At 40.6% G+C, this 23,562-nt stretch overlaps 1 protein-coding gene across 1 annotated transcript in view; it reads right to left on the reverse strand.

Annotated features, from left to right (window-relative positions):
* GRAMD1B (GRAM domain containing 1B) overlaps positions 1 to 23,562 on the reverse strand; it is a 798,329-nt gene that overhangs the window by 463,666 nt on the left and 311,101 nt on the right. The window lies entirely within an intron of this gene.

Here is a 23,562-nt window from a genome sequence, read left to right on the forward strand (position 1 = left end):
GGATTCGGTTGTTGGAAACTAACAATTAGTAAAGAAGGCTCACCAACCACGGTACTTGCTCAGCAGAAATTAATTGAAGCTGCTACAGTGTTGGCTCTGCTGAATGCTGGTGAGAAGAATCTCTAAATATGGAGCATAGTGCTACTCCCCACGAGCAAAGCCACTGCCTCCACTGACCTGTTGAGGCAGACATATGGCCACCCACCAGGGTCAAAAATATGCTGAAAGTTATTCTATCATCATTAAAGTACACCAGAGCACCGACTTAGAATAAGGTCTGTTTCACTGTATTCTTTAGGATAATCAGTTGACAGGGAACAGGAAAGCAGGATCCAAGTAACCCCACCCTGAGAAACGCATTCTGCTGAGACTTGCAGGTCATGACTATGAATTTAGAAAAGGTCAACTCAATTTGCCTTCTTTCAAGGTGAGTCAATGAAGCACATTTAACCTCCATGTATGGAATTAAGTTATCTTTATCATTAAATGTGCCTGTTAGAAAGTGAAAAGAGTTTCCACATTTTGGCAGGTTAGTCCAAAAACCACAGTCTTCTAACAATGGTACAGCCATTGAAAATGTCTGGTGGCAAATCCTGAAGTGTCAAGAAACAGTTTTGCATTCCTAATAAAAAACAGATCAGTATCAACCAAGAGCGCCAATGCAAATTCATGGATGTCGATTCACCAAAAAGCCAGAGGCAGCAGAAGTGACATCACATGCACTTAGACCTATAGATGACATCATATGAAGTGACGTCAAAGGACTGTTGGACCAATTATGGCATAGGAAATGACATCACATAACCTCTAACTTGCTGTCATGCATGTGTTGTGTCACTATATTCAGCACTAGTGCATTTTAATAAGATTCTGACCACATATGAAGTAAATTCGGTACAGCATCTCATGCACATGAGAAGCTCGCTTTCAAGTTACTGAGAGAGCACAAGTCTGGAAAATGTATAAGTGCATCATATTTACAAGCACGTAGTTAGTTTAAACATGCTTTTGCACACGAGTGTTTTATATTTAGAAGTGAAATACACAGAGTGTCTTATATTCAGTAGTGAAGTGTATAGAATGTTTAAGTAGAGTAACAATAATCATAACTGTGTGAGATTAATGTAGAAATGTTGGAATGAATATGAAAACCTCATGTTCTCATGTTAAAGGAATCATGTTAGAGTTGAATAGAACTCTAAAAATCCAGTATATTGCGTAGGCCTTAGGGCAATTCACAGCAAATCTAAACGTGCTGCTAAAATAATGTGAGATGGGGTTAACCTGGTTCTTCCACAAATGTATTATCGAATTAAGTTTGAAATATATGTTTTATAGATGTGTTGTTTTAGAAACGTATGCTAGTTAAGAATGTTGTTTAAATCAAGTTAATGTTTTAGAGTGCAGGGACTCGCTTCATGTAAATCAAGGAGGCCTGTGCTGATAATGTCATCTCCTTTGATGTGCCATGTGCTCGTTAGAGGAGAAGTCGAGAGGTGTCCAGCTCAGAGCTTCGAGCGTGCTTTACGACCTATAGATATGGTGGAGTCTGGAATTTGAGGCCCACTGCAGGACGGACTGTATGCAGGTGCGAGGGTCTTAATCAGCTAGAATGAAAGGGGCTTTGTTCAGTGGCGCTTGGTGCAGGCCTGTAGGAGTTTCCAGGAATTTCAGGGGGTATCAGCGCACTGGAGAAGAAGCCTGGGAACCAAGGTCAACTATAACGAGGGTCTTGAAGAGTACCATCATGGAGTTTACCGCGCAAAGATGTACCACGTGAGGGGCGTCCCAAGGGGCGTTTCTATTGGAAATGTGATTTGGTATTAGGGAAAGCGACCCGGGAGGAGAGTAGAGCAGATGATTTTGGGAGCCTAAGGAAGCGGATGGGTAGGCAGATAGGCTGATCAGGAGAGACCCATTATCAGAGAAGAGACAAAGAGAAGTGCGTGATCTTCTTAGGAAGTCACCACGGCTGACACCTAGAGGGGTAAAGATCTTGTTAAGTAGGGATGTCATTTAGCATAGTGTAGGGACAGACTAACCTTAATTTTCTTTTCTGTAATGACTTTGAGGTTGCAACTTGTATCCATTTTGGCAACGCTTATGTTATTTGAAGTTGTACTCATTATTCTGTTTTTCAGACTCAGACTATTCAAAAAGTTCATGTTCATAGTGATACCAATTTATCTTCTGAATCTCATTTTGAGAAGTTTGTATCTTCAGTTATCTTTGACTTTATATTAAATCTTTGAAACTTAAATTTGGTCAGTGATCATTTAGAGTGGTGTAAGTTCTTAAATTGATTGACTTATTGTTAGATTACCTTTTACTCAATGACAGGTACCAACGATTCAGTCGACTTGGTTTGGGATCTGGTAAGGTAACTAGTAACCAGAAATCCCGCGTTAGCAGTTGGTAGCAGAGTGAGGATGGTTATCTTCTTGAGGAAGGTAATCTAGAGAGGTTAGTTTACCCCAAGGCCCCGAGACGTCGAGAAACGAGCAGCGGAAGAATCGTGTGCCGAAAGGTGCAGACGGTGCGAGAAAAGCAGCAGTATCGGAGGAGAGTGAGTATAAAAAGGGTCATGCGTGAACAGATTGCGGTGTTTTGTGTTGTATTTGTATTGTAATGTCTTGCGGAGTTGAATGCCTGTAGTGTGAATGAGAGAAGGTTGTGAGCGCGCGCAACCTGGTAAGCTGGTTACCTGGTAAACGGGTGAACTGGTGAAATCTTAAGTTCAGGCCAGAGCTTAAGTGGTTTTGGGTGTATTGAACATCCAGGGTAGTTGTCGACCATAGTACGGAGGTCACGAGGTACCATTGACCGCCGTGGATCCAAGATAGGGGGAGTGTAAGAGTGAGTGTATGAGTAACGGACGCTGGTCGAAAGTTACTGTGTGTGTGAGTAACCTATCGGAGAAGGCGATTGCCTGGAAGTAAACGGAAAGACATTTCGCCAAAGTTAAGGTGACAACTACAGAAAGACTGTGGGCGTACAGTCAAGAAAGGTGATCGCTTGGACGGAAGTAATCATTTTTCAGAGTATGAATGGGACGCGTGCATGACCGAGGAGACGAGCTGAGAAAGGAGGGGAACTGCTGCGAAGGGGGACGGGTGACGTCGGCTAGAGCCGCGCTGTGATTGAGCGGTTGGTGTGACGTTAGCTAGAGCCGAGCTCTGGTTGGGCGGCTAGAGTGACGTCGGAGGAAAGTCGCGTACGGATAGGCCAGTTAGTGAGAACGGGGCTGAGATTGGTGGAATATCATCAGGAAGTAAACAAACGCGGAGAAAGAGCGAAATCATGAAGTGTTTTAAGTGTTTGAAAGGGATTTTTAAATGAAAACGAAGTGAACATTATTATGGGGAAGAGGCTCCGCCGGAGGGTACACCAGCTCATTATATGGCAACGAATGTTGGGCTGCATACGATATTATGGATTGGGGCTTGGAATAAGCTTACGGAAGGGAATGAGGAAATGCAGTTCCCGAGGTACGGGACGTTTAAGTTAGAGGTGTTACATCGGCTAAAAGCAACCATGTCCTCATTGAAACCCTCGCCCAGACCAACACAGTTTGAGGCCCTTAATGCATGGATTAGGGCTGCACACGACAGAAATTTGAACAGGCGTCAACAAAGACTGACGCGATCGGTAAGAGCAGTGCGAGATTCTAAATGGGATGAGGAAGCAAAGCGGTGGAGGGTACAGGTTATTGAGGTGGAGAAAATGTATCCGATGAGGGAGGTGGCAGGAGGAGGAGGAAACCTCATGGAAGAAGACGAGGAAAGCGAGTCGGAGGACAATCTGATAAACAGATTGTTAATGGATAGACCACCTCCGAGAGTGGGGGTGATAGAAGATAGAGGGCTCGCAAGGGAAGATGGGAATGCCATTGAGGGGTATACACCACTCCCTATATCGGAATGGACACCTACCAAAGGTGGGGAGACACCTCAACCCAGCACAGTACAGAGTGTAGTGGGAAGGTTTGTGGTGCAGAAAACGCCAGCCACCGAAAGGGTTGAGTCCTTTGGATTGCCAGATGCTCTTCAAGTGCCTGTTACCATAGGACCTATAGTATCAATCTATAACCCAGAGAGAGATAGAGAGGAAGAACAGAGGCAGTTGGATAGAGAAAGGATTGAGATGGAAAGGAGGAATAACGTGACAAATGCATGGAAGCAATTGCCAGGTTCGGTAACGTGGAACACCCCATTAGATACATCTGTAGGTCCCAACACAGGACAGGGAGGTCAGAGAGGACCGATGGACCTAAGGGGACCGCGGCCAAAGTCCTATACAGAATTAAGAGCTGATTTGAGGGAATGGGATGGGTCCGCAGTAGCCCAGAGTAATAGGTCAAGAACAGAACCAGAATGGGAAAGCAGAGGTAATGGGACCGTATCTCATTGTGGGGCCAGCGAAAGTAGTCAGGGGCGGGAAGGCCAAAGTCAAGAGAATAGAGGGGATACACGTCCTGCAGATCAGAGAGAACAGCAGGAACAAAATAGTAGGAGTGTAGAGTGTGAGGAAATGTCCCGTCTCTGGGAGAAAGGGGGAGATGAGATGGTACGAGCTTTTCAGAATAGATTTAGGTGCCTTCATCATGTACTCGGAGAAGATGTTCAACATTGGAGAAAGGAGAACAGCGATAGGTCCCGCCACGCCTCGAATAATCAGGAATCACAGGGAAGTAGTGAAGAAAGAGGGAACCGAGGAGGGCCCTAGAAGATCAAGGAGGGTGCGAGTGCCTAGTAGAAGATACTCTACTCCTGATTGGACCTACCTCGTTGCAGATGTCGGTGGGGCACAGAACCGGGAGGGTCAGGGAAGTGAACCTGATCAGAACTGACCCAATCATCACTGTACAAATTCTGTTCCTGCTACCGGGGGCGGAGACTGAAAGGTTGCTGACACTCAACATCGTCTATCCTCCTCTCCTAAGCGGAATAAGAAAATTGATTTTAGAAACAGTTGAATTTCCAGTTTGCTGTTCACGATATCCAGTGTTGGAGGGAACTCTCCTTCGGTTAGAAATGCTTGAGCGAGTAGTGGAAGCTCTTGGAATGCTCATTGCTTTGGACTAACACTTTGATTGCAAAAAGACTTTTTGAAAGGACTTTGAAAAATTACTGCAAGATAACCTAGCGCCGAGTGGAAGAAGAAAATTGGTAGGGGTTTCCTTTTAGCGGATGGAGAAGGGCTAGGGTTGTCTGTTTTCTACAGGACTTTAAACTGTTTTGCGGAGTAAATTGTCGGCTTCCAAGTGTTCCAAAGAGGGACAATATGTAAAAGAAAGACTTTGTACAGAGAGAAGAAGAAGCGAATGCTGGAAGAAAGTCAAGAACTACACTGTTTGAGAACATGGAGGCTGGCAACCCGAACCGCAGGGCAAAATGTATAGTTGGCACATTGTTGGGAGTGGTGATTTCCCTGATAGTTTTAGTGGTTACTGTCTCATACATAGTGGGACACGAGAGAGATGCAACTGCAGTCAAGGAGGTCAAGGGAGTGTCAACACCGAGAACCACTATTGTTAATGATAAGGGAAACATCAATGATAAAGACAAAGCGTTGTTAGATGCAGAAATAAAAAGGTTACACACAGATGAGTCACAGGGAAATTTCAGGTCAAATGCTTATGCTAAATTACTTTACGAGTACATTGATGTCATGGAGGCGAAGAATTGCTACGTTTGTATGCAATTACCAGCTTCGGTAGAGGAGGGTATCAGATACCATCATCTTCCATTGACATATGGAATCACATGCAGTTTGTTGTTGAGCATATTTTATGGACGAGAAGGATTTGAGTATTATTTCTCGAATTTCGACTCGACATTGCCAGAGGTCCCAAATTACAAGCATTTGAACAAGTGGGACTATTACAAAAGCGAAGACAGATTACACAAATGGTTTATTCCATGGAAAACGTTAGATACTTCACATGCTCGAAGAAACAATCTGACTTGTCAAGTGTCAGAAATTGAGAAAAAGTTTATAGGGCAAGTAGATACTAGATACAGGAGGCAGAAGATTCTAAAGGCCTCAGGACAATGGGAAACAGATTGGACCAAGGAGGAAAGGATACATCAAAGAAAGGGTAGCTTTGGTCCAATTGCTTTAGACAAAGAGAAATGGGGGAAACTGTGCATTCACAGGAGTTACTCCTATTATGAGAATTTGTATGTAGGTCAAGTCAATTGTGAACATGCCTTTCAACTGGAGTATTACTCTAAGGATTTTCTGAAAGAGATGCAAGCAATTCCAAATGTATATTTTGTATGTGGAAGAAATGCCTATGTGAAGCTACCAGATAATTGGTACGGATCATGCTATCTGGCTATTGTCTTCCCTAAAATATATCATGTTGAGAATTTAGAAACGACGAAGAAAGAAATACCAACTAGAGGGAAGAGAGGGCTGGGAGCAGCAGAAGTAATTGGAGATGTATTCGGTGCTGCATTCCCTATTCTAGGAGTGATACTGAATGACATTAAGATTAGGAGGTTAGCTACAGTCGTAGATAGGCTTTCCGACAGTACTGCTAGATCATTGATGCTGGTGGAAGGTGAGATGCAATCGATTAGGGCAATGGTTCTTCAGAACCGACTTGCTTTAGATGTTCTGTTAGCTAAAGAGGGAGGAGTCTGTAAGGCTTTGAAGGTCCAGGAGTGTTGCACTTACATTCCAGACAATTCAAAACCTCTAGAGAAGTATATACGAAACATCACTGCCATACACTACGAAATTGAGGATCTGACAAAGATAAACGTGTGGGAAAAAGTAGGTCATGGAATGGGTAAAGTTGGAGGTTGGTTTGCCAACTTAGGAAAGGGTATCGTTTGGTACATACTGAAACCCATCATCATAATTGTGATTTGTGTAATCACTTTGTGGGGATTGGTGCGTTTGTATCAGTGGTATAGAGCAAATAGGTTGCAGAGAACTATGAGGAAACAGGAGGAAAAGTTGACAGCGATGCAGGACACCCAATACAGGAGTCTAAAGGCATTAGAGACAATGAAAAGAGGTGGCACTGCCACGACTTCACTTTGAAGGGTTCTACATTTTGCGATGGTGTCTTGATGGTGATGACCCCAGAAGGTCATCAAAGGGGGGATTGAGAGAGCACAAGTCTGAAAAATGTATAAGTGCATCATATTTACAAGCACGTAGTTAGTTTAAACATGCTTTTGCACACGAGTGTTTTATATTTAGAAGTGAAATACACAGAGTGTCTTATATTCAGTAGTGAAGTGTATAGAATGTTTAAGTAGAGTAACAATAATCATAACTGTGTGAGATTAATGTAGAAATGTTGGAATGAATATGAAAACCTCATGTTCTCATGTTAAAGGAATCATGTTAGAGTTGAATAGAACTCTAAAAATCCAGTATATTGTGTAGGCCTTAGGGCAATTCACAGCAAACCTAAACGTGCTGCTAAAATAATGTGAGATGGGGTTAACCTGGTTCTTCCACAAATGTATTATCGAATTAAGTTTGAAATATATGTTTTATAGATGTGTTGTTTTAGAAACGTATGCTAGTTAAGAATGTTGTTTAAATCAAGTTAATGTTTTAGAGTGCAGGGACTCGCTTCATGTAAATCAAGGAGGCCTGTGCTGATAATGTCATCTCCTTTGATGTGCCATGTGCTCGTTAGAGGAGAAGTCGAGAGGTGTCCAGCTCAGAGCTTCGAGCGTGCTTTACGACCTATAGATATGGTGGAGTCTGGAATTTGAGGCCCACTGCAGGACGGACTGTATGCAGGTGCGAGGGTCTTAATCAGCTAGAATGAAAGGGGCTTTGTTCAGTGGCGCTTGGCGCAGGCCTGTAGGAGTTTCCAGGAATTTCAGGGGGTATCAGCGCACTGGAGAAGAAGCCTGGGAACCAAGGTCAACTATAACGAGAGTCTTGAAGAGTACCATCATGGAGTTTACCGCGCAAAGATGTACCACGTGAGGGGCGTCCCAAGGGGCGTTTCTATTGGAAATGTGATTTGGTATTAGGGAAAGCGACCCGGGAGGAGAGTAGAGCAGATGATTTTGGGAGCCTAAGGAAGCGGATGGGTAGGCAGATAGGCTGATCAGGAGAGACCCATTATCAGAGAAGAGACAAAGAGAAGTGCGTGATCTTCTTAGGAAGTCACCACGGCTGACACCTAGAGGGGTAAAGATCTTGTTAAGTAGGGATGTCATTTAGCATAGTGTAGGGACAGACTAACCTTAATTTTCTTTTCTGTAATGACTTTGAGGTTGCAACTTGTATCCATTTTGGCAACGCTTATGTTATTTGAAGTTGTACTCATTATTCTGTTTTTCAGACTCAGACTATTCAAAAAGTTCATGTTCATAGTGATACCAATTTATCTTCTGAATCTCATTTTGAGAAGTTTGTATCTTCAGTTATCTTTGACTTTATATTAAATCTTTGAAACTTAAATTTGGTCAGTGATCATTTAGAGTGGTGTAAGTTCTTAAATTGATTGACTTATTGTTAGATTACCTTTTACTCAATGACAGGTACCAACGATTCAGTCGACTTGGTTTGGGATCTGGTAAGGTAACTAGTAACCAGAAATCCCGCGTTAGCATTACCATTATTTGGGGTATGACTCGAATCAAAACCCATATCATTATTCACTGCATTTCTGCAGCGTAAAGGTGCAGCTCAAAGGGAACAAGAGAATAAATAATTGGGGAGAGGAGTTGGCCTAACGGCTAGGGCGCTCGACCTCGGACCTGGGGATCTGGGTTCGAGTCTCGGTAACGACGCCAAAAACCTCCTGTGATTCTGGGCAAATCACTTAATCTCCCCGAGACTAAAATGAATGTGTGTCCTTCCTCATGTAACGTAACTGGTGCTATGTGAAGCGCTCTGATACCTGATTCGGTTCGGGTCTAGTTCGCGCTATATAACACTCTGCAAAAAACAAAAATACATTCCATAGTCAACACAACATCATAAAATCAAGATACAAAAAGGATAAAATTCATTCAGTTGTCATCACAGAGATCGTAATATCATGATATAAGGAATCATTCACTGTAAAAGCAAGCAAACAGGGCAAATTTAGCTTCCTTCTATCCGTTGACCTGCCAACTCGTAGAAATTATTAACAAGTGACAAACTGACCTATCTCCTGACTACTAACTGCATTCCTTCTAAGTTTCAAAATCTGCCATATAAAGGTTGCCATGGAAGAACATAACTAATGACAGTGCAGCTGCTGGAGAAACAACTGGACTTTACTGATGAAATGTAAATAATGAAAAAAGCGGTAAAATTGTATTTTTCCTCAGGGTTTTAGAGAAAGGGCTGAAAAACTGCCCGCTGTTAAAAATATTTTTTCTACCATTCTCACAGGGTAAGGGGTGCCTTAAGGACAGACCCCTTCACATTTTCGAATGGGTTTTTTCGAACCAACTTTGAAATGGCAGGAATGTGTTAAATATTTTACGACCGCATTTCGGTCGCAAAACATTCATACATACCAATGCGAATCGGTATTTGGAAGGGACACCCCAAACACACCCCTTCCAGATAACAATTCAAAAACACAAATTGCGATTTGGCAACAGGTTACCGAATCACAATTTGGGTTGGCACATCTGAATAGCCATTTTTGCTTTCGCAAACTGCCCAATTCTGCAAATTGTGCAATTTGTGAACGCAAAAATATTTCGTACATCAAGTCCTTAGTTTGTTATAATTGCGATACAATGAAAAAACCTTGATTCATTCGGTGTATTTTTTGGTTTGTTTTTTTTAAACGTTTTTATTGAGACCAAATTGCAGTTACACAGCGTCATGCCGACAACCCTGAGGCAGGCCGCTATCAAACAAGTAATGAACAGTAAGGATATAGTTGTAGTTCACAGCATTCAATGGGCAGACAGCAGCTACATCACAGAATCATCAACAATGGGCATATGGTACAGCAAAAATCAGAGCTGGTTACAATATTCGGTAGATAGGCATGCAGCAGTCAGCTGGCAATAAAAATGAATACAGCTTATTTGTAAGTATAGGAATGCCCAAAGATCAGAAAGCATCATGTTTCGATTCAAGGAACGTCTATCTACCGGAGTCTCCTTTCATCCTCCTTCTCCCACCCACCCCAACAGAACATAAACCATTGTCAAACTATACTCTGTTGCATAGGATAAATTCTCTAAACGGGCGTCAGGCCAGGCGTATGAAATTATTAATGTCTGTGGGCGAGACGACTGACAGCGGACATACCGGCATAAGCAGTAGACCGAATAGCAAAGGGGACCCTGGAAGCGCAGGGGGGGGGAGGATGGGGCCATTCGTACAGGGGGGGGGGGAGGGGAGAAGACACATCGTGCAGGAGGTGCAGAACAGACCCCAGACGCGCAGGTCTCCATCATATTGAGTGAACCCACAGAAAATGCAGCCACCCACCAGGGCGTGCCCCCTCAGATGAGTGTAGCCGTAGGGAAAGCGAGGTCACCCCATATCATCGGATATCGCTCCAGCGGGTGATTGTGTAGAGTCAGGAGAAGATGCACGCTCTCGCGTCCACTGCGTAAAGGGCTCCCATATGTCTCTAGGTCTGGAAGCGGAGGGCATCAATTCCCAGTATCGCTCAAGTTGTGTGTTGCCGTATGTCACATCTCGAATCCATGCAGCAAATGAAGGAGTTGCCCGCCTACCCCAGTGCACCGCCACCTGTCGCTTAGCATAAAGGAGCAATATCGCATGCAGTTTTTTGTGTGCGGGTAATGTGTCATGAACCCAGCCTAGCAGCCCCAACAGCGGAGTCGGTGGGTCAGACCTATGAAGCATCTGGTTAATAGCAGTGAAGATGTCTAGCCAGTATTGCTCCAGTCTAGGGCAACTCCATGCCACATGTATAAAGGAGGCATTGTCGCAGCCGCATTTCCAGCATTCAGAGCTCTCCCTAATACCCATGCGGTGTAGCGATATTGGCGTGCAGTAATATCTGTGCAAAAACTTAAAATGTATTAATCTCAGCCTGTAATTGGGTGATAACATCGTAAGTTGACCACAACAGAATTCCCACTGTTCTTCCGTAAGGGGCTCCTCCAGGTCCGCAGTCCAAGCCTGCTGTGAAGAAGGCACTACAATGGGTGACTGGTTCTGCATACAGTTGTACAATCGGGACACAAGTTTTCTGGGGGAGGGTGTAGAAAGCAGATTCTGCAGGGCCACAAGTTGCGGTGGTTCTTCGGGGAACTGGGGCCACATCTTTTTACAGGACGCCTTCAGCGAGTGGTATAAGAGCAAGTCAGAAAATGATTCATTCAGTGTATTTAATAAGTAAATGTCATACCTATGGTCAACGTTTGTAAAAGAAACATGAGTTGAACAGACAGATTGCGAGAAATGCCTCGTGTCCAGTTAAAGCAATAATTAGTACCATAATGGAATACTGCAGACCTAATGATGGGAAAACAGAGAGAATGTCACTCAGTTTTAACGTGAATTTTCAAAAATAATTCCAAGTTTGAAAGGTTACATCAGTGTTATTGGTTTTAAGAGGAAAGCATTTCAGTGACAATGAATGTATTTTTTTTCTGCTTCAAGAAATATGTGAAATTGAAACAAACGTTAGCAGCAGCTTACTCAACTGCTGAATATTCGTAGACTTCCTTTTCCAGTTTATAAACCACTGTTTATAAACTATAAAACACTTTGCATCCCACATTGATGAACTACACATTCCTCTCGGTGGGCAGACGCTTTCTTCCTGTACAAAAGACGCACAGCTGAAGACTTTTCTTCTCTTGATGGAGAAATAGTTATTTTCCACAACTCCTCCTCTATCAGTCTGCCTTGGTGAGCAAGATCTGTAGGAAATGAACTTAGCGCTGAGAAAGCCGCTATTTTTCTGTTGTTCTGCTGTTACCTGTGGTCTCTAATGCAGCAGTCTCAAGGGCAATGGCAGGGATCACAAAGGCAAAGCCAAGGGTCTCAGCTTCGACCACTAAATTATGTCTGCGACCAAATTTAACAGGGTAAGATAATAAAAATAGGTATTGGGTTAAGTGCTGTTAAAAAATGACGCGAGTGAAAACTCGTTTACAAGTTCATTCTCTTGTGCACACAGGTTACAGCTTCTTTCTTTCTTTTTTTATTTTTATATAGCGTGGACTTTGTAGTAGAACACTTTATATGAGCATCAGTTTATAGTGAACAAAGTCAAATTCATTATTTCTGTTAGGCGAGGGAGATTAAGTGACACGCCTAGAATCATGGGATGTTGAGCTGAACCTGGGGCTCGAACCTGGGGGCATATTAGCAAGCTGAAGTATCGCCGCTTTTTTGGCGAATTGTGCCGAGAAAGCGGCAATACTTCCAGCGCCCTATTAACAAGGGCATGCTAACGCCTGCCTCAAGCCCACTTTGCATGTCAGCGAGAAACATCGCTAATGACATGCAAAGTGGGCGTTCCCACGTCCAACCACATGTAAAATGTGGTTGGAGGTGGGAACACCCTATTACCAAGACAGGCGTTGGGAGAAGAAGACCTGCGATAAACTCGTTTATCGCAGGTCTCCCAATGCCTGCTCTGACCAGGTGTAAAGGCATTGATAACATGGGGGTGTGGATCATAACGCTGAATCCACCCCCATATTATCAAGGCACACATTAGCGCGTGAAAACGTTTGTTGGATACTAAGACTAGCTTCCAGAACGGCATCACTCATTTTAGCACCCTGCAATGAGTCACCTTAGGGCAATCTTATGTGTCAATGAAAGTTTAAGTCAAGTGTAACTAGGGACAATTCAGATTTAACAAAAGAATCTTTTCCAAGTCATTTCTGGTTGCAAATCTCGTTTTCCACTCTTGAAACCACAAAGGAATTTTAGTCTTCTAATATAAATATATGTCGTGATCATTTACAATCATTTCCATTATGGCAGTGTGTCCACCACCCAGAATTAGTAAATTTCTCTCCCCTATACATTAGAAGTTTTTTTTTTCCAGTAACCATAATGAGTGCATCATTTTTCTTCCTCCCATAAATTACTACATGGTCCCTCGCCTTCCATAAACTAGTAATGGATCTCGAAATCCCTCCATTTGTGGGGGCCACATTGTGCTACCTCTGCTGTTAAGAAGTGTCTTTCTAGAGCCTGCTAATAATGCAGTATATCTATTCTTTTCTACAGTGATGAAACATCTCCCAGAATCCTGTTGTCTGGACGTGCAGTCTCAACAACTCACACATTAGAACATGCCCTCTCCCCCCACTTCTTTACCACAGAGTCTCCATTAGACCCAGGAGAATTTTTAACTACATTGGTGACATTCCTGTATATAACAAATTTTGTGCCATGCAAAACTCTTGAACTTTTACATTTATGATATTTTGTGTCATTTTTGTACCCACGAGATTCATTCATAGAGAAAATATCCGGTGAAGAACCTTTTCCCACAAACTAGTCTCTTGTCTGTATCTTGTGAGTCTCTTCTTTTTACCCGAAGTGCATGCTTGTGTGAAAAAGGTAAACGAGATATCAGCAAACCACATTTCATTCTAAATGTGTAATTTGGCGAAACGTTCATGGAATTTCACAAAAGTTTGTGGAAACATTAAATGATTTTGCTCACTCCTATTATCTGTCAGTGCACAGTCTATCTCGGCCATACACTTTGTTCCGGTAATCTCTCACCTAACTGTACAAGGGCAGATTCTTTCTCTCTCATTTTGGAGCATCTTTTCTGCAGCCCATCCATCTGTGTCACAACCTACATTAGCCTGCATCAGTTCTTTTCTCCAGGTACAGTACGTGCTTCAAAACTTTCTTTTTGGCACACTAGTAAGTAGATCCCTATTCAATGCGTTCATGAGTAATGTACCTCAGGTGATTGCCTAAGTAACGTACACCTATGTTAGTGCACAGCTACTCTATCCTACTTGCCTTATATCTGTGACATTTTCTAGTATAAGTCCTCCATTATTATCTTATTTTTCTTAATCTTCTATGAAATATTAGTGGGCTTCAAATACAGCAGGAACATCGTTTATCCACCTACTCTTATGTGAAGCATCTGTTCAACCCACTATTGTAGGAGAATATAACTGCAAAATTGAATGATGTTTGAAAATATATACTTAAAAGTAGACAACCAGGATATATACATCAAGTTCCATGCAAATATTTTGATATACCGAGCTCCACTATCAGACACTTGTCCACAAACATGCTAAGGCTTACAATTGGTTGGAAGTGAGCCAGACTAGATTAAAACATGTAAAACAGGTCACAATTATTTAAAAGCAGAATGTAAAATTATGCACATCGAAATCAGATAAAATGAAATCCTTTACTGGAGCTTGATTGCCGCACCACTATTCTAAATGCCACCCCACAAGATTATTCGACCTGCCGGGTTCTAAATTACAGCACAGGAGAACATGCAGTGTACAGTGTCCACATTGGCACAATGTAATACCTAGCACCATATACCTATATACACTTACTAAATATCATCATGAAACATCTGCCCCGTTTCACAAATTCAAAAATAATTCTAATGATAAAGAACCAGCAAGGACAAACACACAATAAAAAACTAAGCATATAATCCAATAAAAAATGCGATTCTTAAAATATAAATTATGTATTGATCGTTCACAAACACTATCTCTAAATCTTGTAGGTTTGACTACAGTTTTACCAAACTGACCCATGTTTGCATCATAAGAGCCCAGTTGTTGTATATTCCCTTCCATACATTGTTCATGTCTATTGATCACATCATCTATTTCTACACCTTGTTTGTCCTGATCATTTTCCAACAACCAATAACATTTCTTGTTTACATTTTTTGGGAGAATGCCGTTTTCCTGTGGATTCGACACTTTAATGGATTTTACAGGCAAATCTTTATTCTTAAAGTTGAATTAAAGTGCCATATCTTGCCATCACTGAGCAATACAAAAATTACTGAAGACTTATTCCACCATAAGTGGTTGTTGGAACTTACTTGCTCATCTCTAATATACCGAATTTTCTCACTTTAACCAGCTTGTGCTAAATATTCTCTAATGACATCTGACAACCGATTTACTCTTTTGAATTTTGAAATCCAGCCTATATTATCTTTGAAGAACAATGTTTTCCTCTCCTAAGTTCAAAAGGGCTGTGACACAGTGCATAATTCTATATGCCCAAACCGCACTGAATAAATTATTCCACCATCATAATTTGTTGTTTTTAGCCAATTGAATGGATCTCTTGATACTATTGTTGAACTGTTGCACAGCACAATTCTAAGCAGGATGGTAAACCGAAGTAGTTTCATGTTCAATGCCATTCCTTTTTAGGAAAACTTTAAAAGCTTCAGACACAAATTGCGACTCATAATCAGTGACCACACACTTTGGTAATCCTTCTTTCAAAGGAACTTTGTCATGAACTCTTTCTACTGCAATGGAATCTACTTTATTTAAAATCCCCACTTCTGGCCATTTAGGAAAGTGGGCCACAATCACAATAAGATACTTTTTCTCACCATTTTCCATAACTGGACCAGTAAAATCTATCCTTATCGGATGTATGACATTACAACGCATGCTTTTACCATGCATGCCTTTACAACGCAGTTTTTACAACGCATGCCTTTACAACTCATAGCGCTTAGGGGTGCTGGATAGTGAATAGTTTAATTTACTATTCCAACTCCAGTCCCCGGGGATAGTAGGGAAGGTGTTGGATAGTAAATTCAATCTATTCCCTATCCTAGAGCGCCCCCCAGTGCCATGCGTTGTAATGACATGCGTTGTAATAGTTGCGTCGTAAAGGCTTTGCGTGGTAAAAGTTGCGTTGTAAAGGATGTTTCCCATCCTTATCTACTGCCATGCTATTCTGAGACTGCTAATAGGAAGCAAAGGTGGTCTGAATGTGGTATGTGATCTATCTGAATTGTCACAATGAATACATTTCTAACCCTTCTTTTATTTGCTATATCAATATCAAACCACCAATACAAAACTTTCAGCCTGCTCTTCTTAGTTTTCCTCAAGTTTTATCAAGTAATTTGGGCCTCAAACTTTCTCGCTGAATAATTTTTTCATTCCATTTTCAACAGACAATTCTTGTCTAAGTTCCCGATATGTCTAAATTTACGCATGAACTTCTCTTCTCTGGCCAACCATTGACTATTCTATGAAAAACTTCTATAAGAATCTCGTCTTTGTCATGATCTTCTCATTATTCCTTAATTATAATACCTTGTGCCTCTGTACTAACACTAGCCTTTCAATATCCTAATAAGGGGCATTCTTTAATAGTAAGAGTAATGGCAGATGGCTGAAAGATCAAACAGTTTATGTTTCACTCCATGTGTATACTGATTCTTGTAGTTGTAATCCAAAAACTTGATACACTTGTGTGCTAAACATAGTGGTCTGTTGTATAATACATTGGTGGTTAATACTTTGGTGAGAGGCTAGGAATCACTCCATAGTATATTAAGGCCCCATATATATTGTCTGTAATGCTCAATCCCCTTACACCAGTCAACACTTGTTGCTCAATAACAGAGTGCCCCTCTTCTATCTGGGTTAATGAATGAAACATAAATTCAAATTCATCACTCCTTATGCAACTTGTGCAGCTGGGTTTAAACAGCACCACTTTCTCTCCTACAAGCATACACCGTAACCAAACTTGTTAATTCAAGATAGAAATCCAGCAACAGTGGTGCAGTACATGTATCAAATTGAATCTTTTCAAAAGCATCCTGACACTCGATAGACCACATGAATTTGTTCTTAGTTTTTAAAAGCTGATGGATAAGGTAGATTTATATGCAAAATCTTCAAATTTTCAATACGGTTCAACAAGACCAATGAATACCCTTGTAGCTTCCTTATTGCGAAGTGCGGCGGAATGCCTTATTGCTTCCTTAAGTTCTTTCTTGGCTTTGATACCATACCCGAACATACTGTCACAAAGGTATGTGAAACTGATCCTTGCAACCTTACACTTACTGTGTTCTGCAGTTAAACCCTTCTGTTCCAAAGTTTTCATCACTAAAGATAATTTGAGTCACGTTCAGCCCTTGTTCCACTCACAATTAAAATGTCATCCAGCAAAAATATTAGGTTTTATAAATAGTTTGTACATTAACCTCTGAAACATTGTCGCTGCAGAGACTGGACCAAATGGCACTCTTACAAGTCAGAAACAGCCACAAGGAGTGACAAATATTGTAAGATTCATACTTTCAGGATGCAGTGGGACTTGATTGTATGCTGTTGTCAGATCTACTGTAGTAAACCCCCTTGCTTAAAGACATTTAGTTGATTTTAAACAAGGGAAATTGGTCCATCAATATATTCTTATTAAGATACCTTAAATCAATGCATAGACTTAACTAGCCATTGGCACACCAAGCTAAAACCAGTTACCAACATAACTTAACTGATTCAGCTCTGTGGCAACTTCATCTCTCAATGTTATAGGTATATTCCTAGCCTTATGGGTACAAGGAACAGCACTCTGGTTAAAAATTATTTTATTTTGGAACACAGTTAGTTTTATAAGTCCTCTTGAAAAGACTTTTGAGTAATAATCTAACATACTCTGCAAAAATTCATCATCAGGTTGAAGAGATAAAATAGGCTTTGGGCTGTTGGGATCTAATGTAATTTCCAATTTCTCTTTGCCCTTCCACCCAAAAACAGAATGCCCTGTGACCTATAAATACAATGCATCTTATGCTTCTCTATGTTTTAATTTAAATATTAACTTCCTGAAACAATCCATATCAGTATCCTCCCTTCCGAATGTTTTTGTGGTGATATCAGCCGGTTTCATGGTCTTCACCAAGAACTGGGGAAACTTGTTATGCTAAATGTAATTGTCGAACAAGGTGAACCAGAGTCCACAACTATAGACATCTCTACTCCACCAAAGGACATCTCATATATTGTTATTTTCCTTTGCTTGAAGACTTTCAATACATCAGCATCAATATTCAGAACAAACATTATTTAAGTCCTCTATTTCCACACCTTCAAGAATCCAAGTCAGAATTGGGTTCTACAAGTTTCACAGATGTACCCTTACTTCTACTTCAGACTTTATAAAAATGTCCAATCACCCCACAACCCAAACATTTCTACTTGTGGGCACAGCATTTTTTGTCTTTTGAAAGGTGAGCAGTGTTAGCACAATGTTTGAATTTTCCAGTAATAGTGCTTTGCACAGATTTATTTCTAGAATTAGCCCTTTTATTAAACAATGACTGATCTTTCTTCCCTGATGTTTTCTGGTTGTGTGAAAATATTTTATTGGGCTTAACCTTTGTGACCTTGGTGACCTTTTCTTTTTCTTCCTTATCTTCCTCTCATGATAAAACAGTTTTGGCACACCATTCTGTAAGTTCAGCCCTTTTAATAATATCAACAACATCTTGTAAGTGTGAATCACCTTTTGCCCATAAATTATCCTGGATTTTAGACTTAACAATAAGCATTCCGATCTGATCTAGTATGAACTCATCATGCAAATTGTCAAAATGACAAGTAAGAGCTAAGTTCTTAAATGCTGCAACGTAATCCTCAACAGACTCATTTTAACCTTGTTTTCCATGGTAAAACATATACCTTTCAATGACCAAAGACACAGTTGAAATGAGGTAGGAAAAAGATATTCCTCCAAAGAATTAGTGAACACACCCCCTGTCCTGGTACCCTTAGTTTCTTATCAATATGATGTTATGTTTGTAATCCATCAGGACCTAAACAATGTAGGAGAAATGTATTTTTCTTGTCTGGGGTAAGATCTTCATCAGCATCAAATGTGGAAATGTAATTGATGAAATACTCTTGCCATTCTTCCCATTTCATTGTGGACTTGCAAGAAGATGGTAGGAAAGCTTGTGGAGGCATATCATCTATGCAGTTTCAAAACTGCATGATGGAAATTAACCGGTGGATGAGAAAGCATTGTTTTAAGCTTAATTCTGAGAAAACCAAGGTGGTGATCTTTGGGAGTCGGTGAGCCAAATGGGATGATCTTTGGTGGCCGGCGGAATTGGGGGATCTGTCAAAACCAGTTCAGAAGGCAAAAAACCTGGGGGGTGCTGATTGACAACAAACTCACCTTAAGTCAGCAGACCAATGCCATTGTGTCCACCTGCCATTTTCTGATCAAGAAACTGAAGAAGATTTTACCTTATATTCCCGTTGACTCCAAAAGGGCGGTAGTGACAGCAATCATGCAGTATAAGTTAGACTACTGCAATGGACCCAACCTGAATATGCAGAAACAATACCTTAAAAAGCTTCAGATGATAAAAAATGCAGCCGCAAGATTACTACTAAATGTCCATAAATATGAGACAGTAACTAAGAAAATTCAAAGAGTCCACTGGCTCCCGGTGGCGCATCAAATTAGGTTCAAGACGCTATACCTAGCTTACAAGGACCTGAAGAACACCGGACCAATGTTTCTCAAAAATCTCTTTTCCTGGTACCATACGGCTAGACAGCTCTGTTCTACAGTCGCCAAACTTACGAAGGTTCCAAGGATCCGTACCGCTTGCTGGGGAAGCCGAAGCATCTCGTGCGGCACATCAAAACTATGGAAAATACTTCAAATCCATATCAGAAACGCTAGCTCGCTTACCTCCTTCAGAAAAGGTCTTAAAACATGGCTTTTTCAGAATTCGTTGCTCTCGCCCTGAGCTTACTATAGTCTTAGCACCAAGACACCTCTGGGTATTCGTGCGCTCAATACATTTTATTTTATTATTATATTATTATAATTGGAGACATTTTCTGAAGCCATATTATGTAGCCTTACTATTCATGGAAACCATAGGGCAACGCGAAGATAAACTTATTAAAGTATCAATAGCAGTTTGTAAATCGATGCAGTGATGAATAAATATGGTAAAAAACAATGCCGCATCTTTGCTCTAGATATCATAAGATTATATAAGTAGCAAATCTAAGCAATGAATAAATGGAGCAATCATTGTCATGGCCTCACCTTTTTATTGTGGCTTATTGCACAGTATACAGAAAAAAGTCAGAGGAGTGGCGAATGCAGGCACTCTACCACAGCTTAGTTAAAAAAATAGAGTGTTACAAAATATATTAAAACCAAAATAGAGGCAAGTTGCATAAGGAAACATAATCCAACATCGAAAGTATACATGAACCAGTTCGGAGGTGCCTCACATTATGTGACCTCCACATCACGCACAAGACCTCCTTGACCAATTAGAGACAAGGCTATGATGATCACGAAGATGTCCCTGTCCCCTGACGTGGTATTGTGTCCTGCCAGAGTGGTTCAATAACAACATTGAAACGGTAAACAACCTTTACAACAAAACTTTTACAACGCACTACCATTACAACACGGTCATTACAACACAACATTTTACAACGCATTGCGCTGGGGGGCGCTCTAGGATAGGGAATAGGTTAATTTACTATCCAATAACCTTCCCTAGTGTCCACGGGGACTGGAGTTGGAATAGTAAATTAAACTATTCACTATCCAACACCCAAAAGCACTATGCGTTGTAATGGATTGCGATGTATAAACCGCGTTGTAAAGGCAGCCGTTGTAATAGCCTGCGTTGTAACGTCATACATCCCATTGAAACATTCAGAGGTGACCAGTGTGGTGGTTATGTCAGAATGCTCTTGATGAGATTTAGACTGGGCACGGTACATAGACTAGTGACTACTCCCAAAATTAACGACTGGTCAAGATTGTTACCCCCGTGTCTGTGTGACTCCCATTCAGAGCAGTCCACCATCCACCTAGTTTTCTTTTGCAAGTTGTTCTCAGAACTAAGGAAAATGTGGATACTTCCCCTCTTAAGACAGCAAGGTCTTAGGCAATGCAGTCCAGCGCTTGTCCGTTTACAACTCTTAGAGAACGTGCACGTGGCCTGGAGAGTATCCAAATACTTGAAAAGGGTCCTGTAGCAGAGGAAACGTATGTCATTCGAGCTATGGGAGGCCTCTTCTTAGATGATGTAGTGGGATTTTAAATGTTCTTGAATTTTAAATGATCTACATTTTAATGTTATGTGTCTCTGGTATTTTACCTTTTCTTTTTAATATGTACATTTGAACTATTAACTTTCACGATAATATTTATTAAATGTGATATGTGTTTTTATGACTGTAACTTTCATGGTCGAATAAAGCTAACTATTGATTGATTGGTTGATTGATTGATTGATTAGTGTGGTGGTTAAAAACATTGCAGGTAGGATTCAAATCTTTAACAGCAGTTTGAGTTTGTGCCACGCCCATAAACTATAATTGAGAAATAGTACTCACAACAGTATGCTGTAGATTGCAATGTAGACTGTGACACAACACCTAGTAAGTAAAATGTCAGACAGTCCAACAGAGCTGCAATATCACAGTGCCTCCAAACACAGCTACAGGTCCACGATGCAGTTTATGTAATGACAGGTTCCAGGTACCAGGCCTCGTTATCAAGTTTGTAAAGATATGCACACCAAAATCTGATATTATGAAATCTTTTATTGTGCAATTAATTCCCGGTTGTATAAATACACAGGAGGTTGATCTTCGCCTGCTTCTCTAAATATAACTACACAAGATAGCTCAACCTGTAAGGTTCTAAATTACACCACAGAAGAGACTGTAGTGTATGGTGTCCACATTGGCACAGTATAATAACTAGCACTCCATACTTACATACACGATATACTTACTAAATATCATCACAACAGAGACCTTCAAGTGACGTTGATATTCTGGAAGTCTATAGTTTCTTGTGGAAACACATTTTCTCAACAAACCCCTATCTTTAACTGCAAAAAAGGTAAGGTCTTTCTACCCACCAATTGATAATTGCAGGATCTTTGCTGCTTCATTTCAGTGTGGATCTGTGATCCACCCACTTTATCACTGAATACACTTTATTAGTGCAGGATCTCAGTTAAGAAAACATTCCGTTTGCCACTGCGGAGTCTTTCCTGCCATGAATGCGAATCAACCTTCAGTAGAAGGTCATTACTCACCCACTTCATTAGTGCAGGGTCCCCATTATGAGTACCTCACCTTCCTAAAACTTCACTACATGATTCTTTCCCAATTACTTCATTAGTTCCCCACTACCATGTCAAATTCCCTTTGCCCATTGTAGTGAGTTCCCAAATTACCAAAATGTACCACACAGACTGACCCTACTTGGTTTTCAGCTTCCCAATCATTTCATAGACAAAGATGTCCAGAAAGTGTCCAGGATTTTCTTTCCATTGAAGCAAACAGGATTGATGGTGTACTTCATCAGGGAAGAGGGGTACCCAAATTATAGGGTAAATACATAAAGTACACCTTACCGTAATTATTTCATAAAAATTACTAAACATTATAAATCGGAAATCTGCAATTACCAACATTCAGACATTTGATTAGTTCTGAGTTGGTTGATATCCTTTCAGGAGAACCATAGCTAGTGCCTGGAGTGTCTCATTACACTATCAACCCATATATCACTACACCTTCTTTCCCTACCACTGCTACAAACACTACAGAGTTCAAGTGAAAAAGAATGGTTTCCTAGCTCACAGAATAAGCATGGACCAAGTGACATGCTGCTAAAGAAGACTGCTTTAGAATATTAATTTTCCTGTTCAGAAGTCTGAATTTATACCTTAAAATGGTTCTCATTTCTGCTACAACACTTTCCTGAATTAAATGAGTCCCTGAAAACATAAGTTGTCATTTGTTTGTATTAGAAATTTGAAGACTTCCTCATTAATGAAAATTGGGAAGTCTATGACCATTTTCAGTGTTTTAAAATAATTACCTGATTGCTATTTCTAATTTACATCACTTATTTTCAAACGGTTGAACTAATTACTTTAAAATGTAGAAATTTATAATATATACAGACATTTTATAGACAAATATATATCCTGAAGTAAGTTTAATAATTTCCTTATGTTTTATTGAAAGTTAAAATGATTTTGAAGCAAGCACGTATTAATAAGGGGAAATTAAATAACAGACAAATGCAACTGGGAAAAGTAAAAAGTAAAGTGAAATGTCCAAACAGCAGCTCATTGCTTAAGTAAATGGTTTCATATATGCACTAATCCCTCAAAGCTCATTTAATTTAGCCTGCTCCATAGGAAAGGTTTTAAAGTTAAAAACTCCCATTCCAACAACATAGCATACTGGTATGCCTCATTTTTATCATGAATATAAAATGCTGACACTCTAGTTGTTCATTAAAACTTTGTAGTGAGGCTACAGAAGACCCCAGGTAATCTACTGATCTCCTACTGCTGTTGGAAGTATGGTTCACGAAGTATGCCAGAAGCTGTTTAGTAAAATGGACAAATAAGATATTTGAAACTTTACAGAAATTAACATCCTTATTTGGTACCTAGGCTTTGCAACAGGTTTTCTGACTCCACCCTGGGTATAACTACCCCCACAAATGTTGTAATTTGGGTCGGACTGGGAACAAAAAAAGCCCCGGGCACCAAAACAAAAGTTGCTCCCAGTAGCGAACCATGCAACAAAACAAAAGGTGCCCACA

The sequence above is a fragment of the Lissotriton helveticus genome, chromosome 3_1 (assembly GCF_964261635.1).
Source record: "Lissotriton helveticus chromosome 3_1, aLisHel1.1, whole genome shotgun sequence".
Lineage (NCBI taxonomy): Eukaryota > Metazoa > Chordata > Amphibia > Caudata > Salamandridae > Lissotriton > Lissotriton helveticus.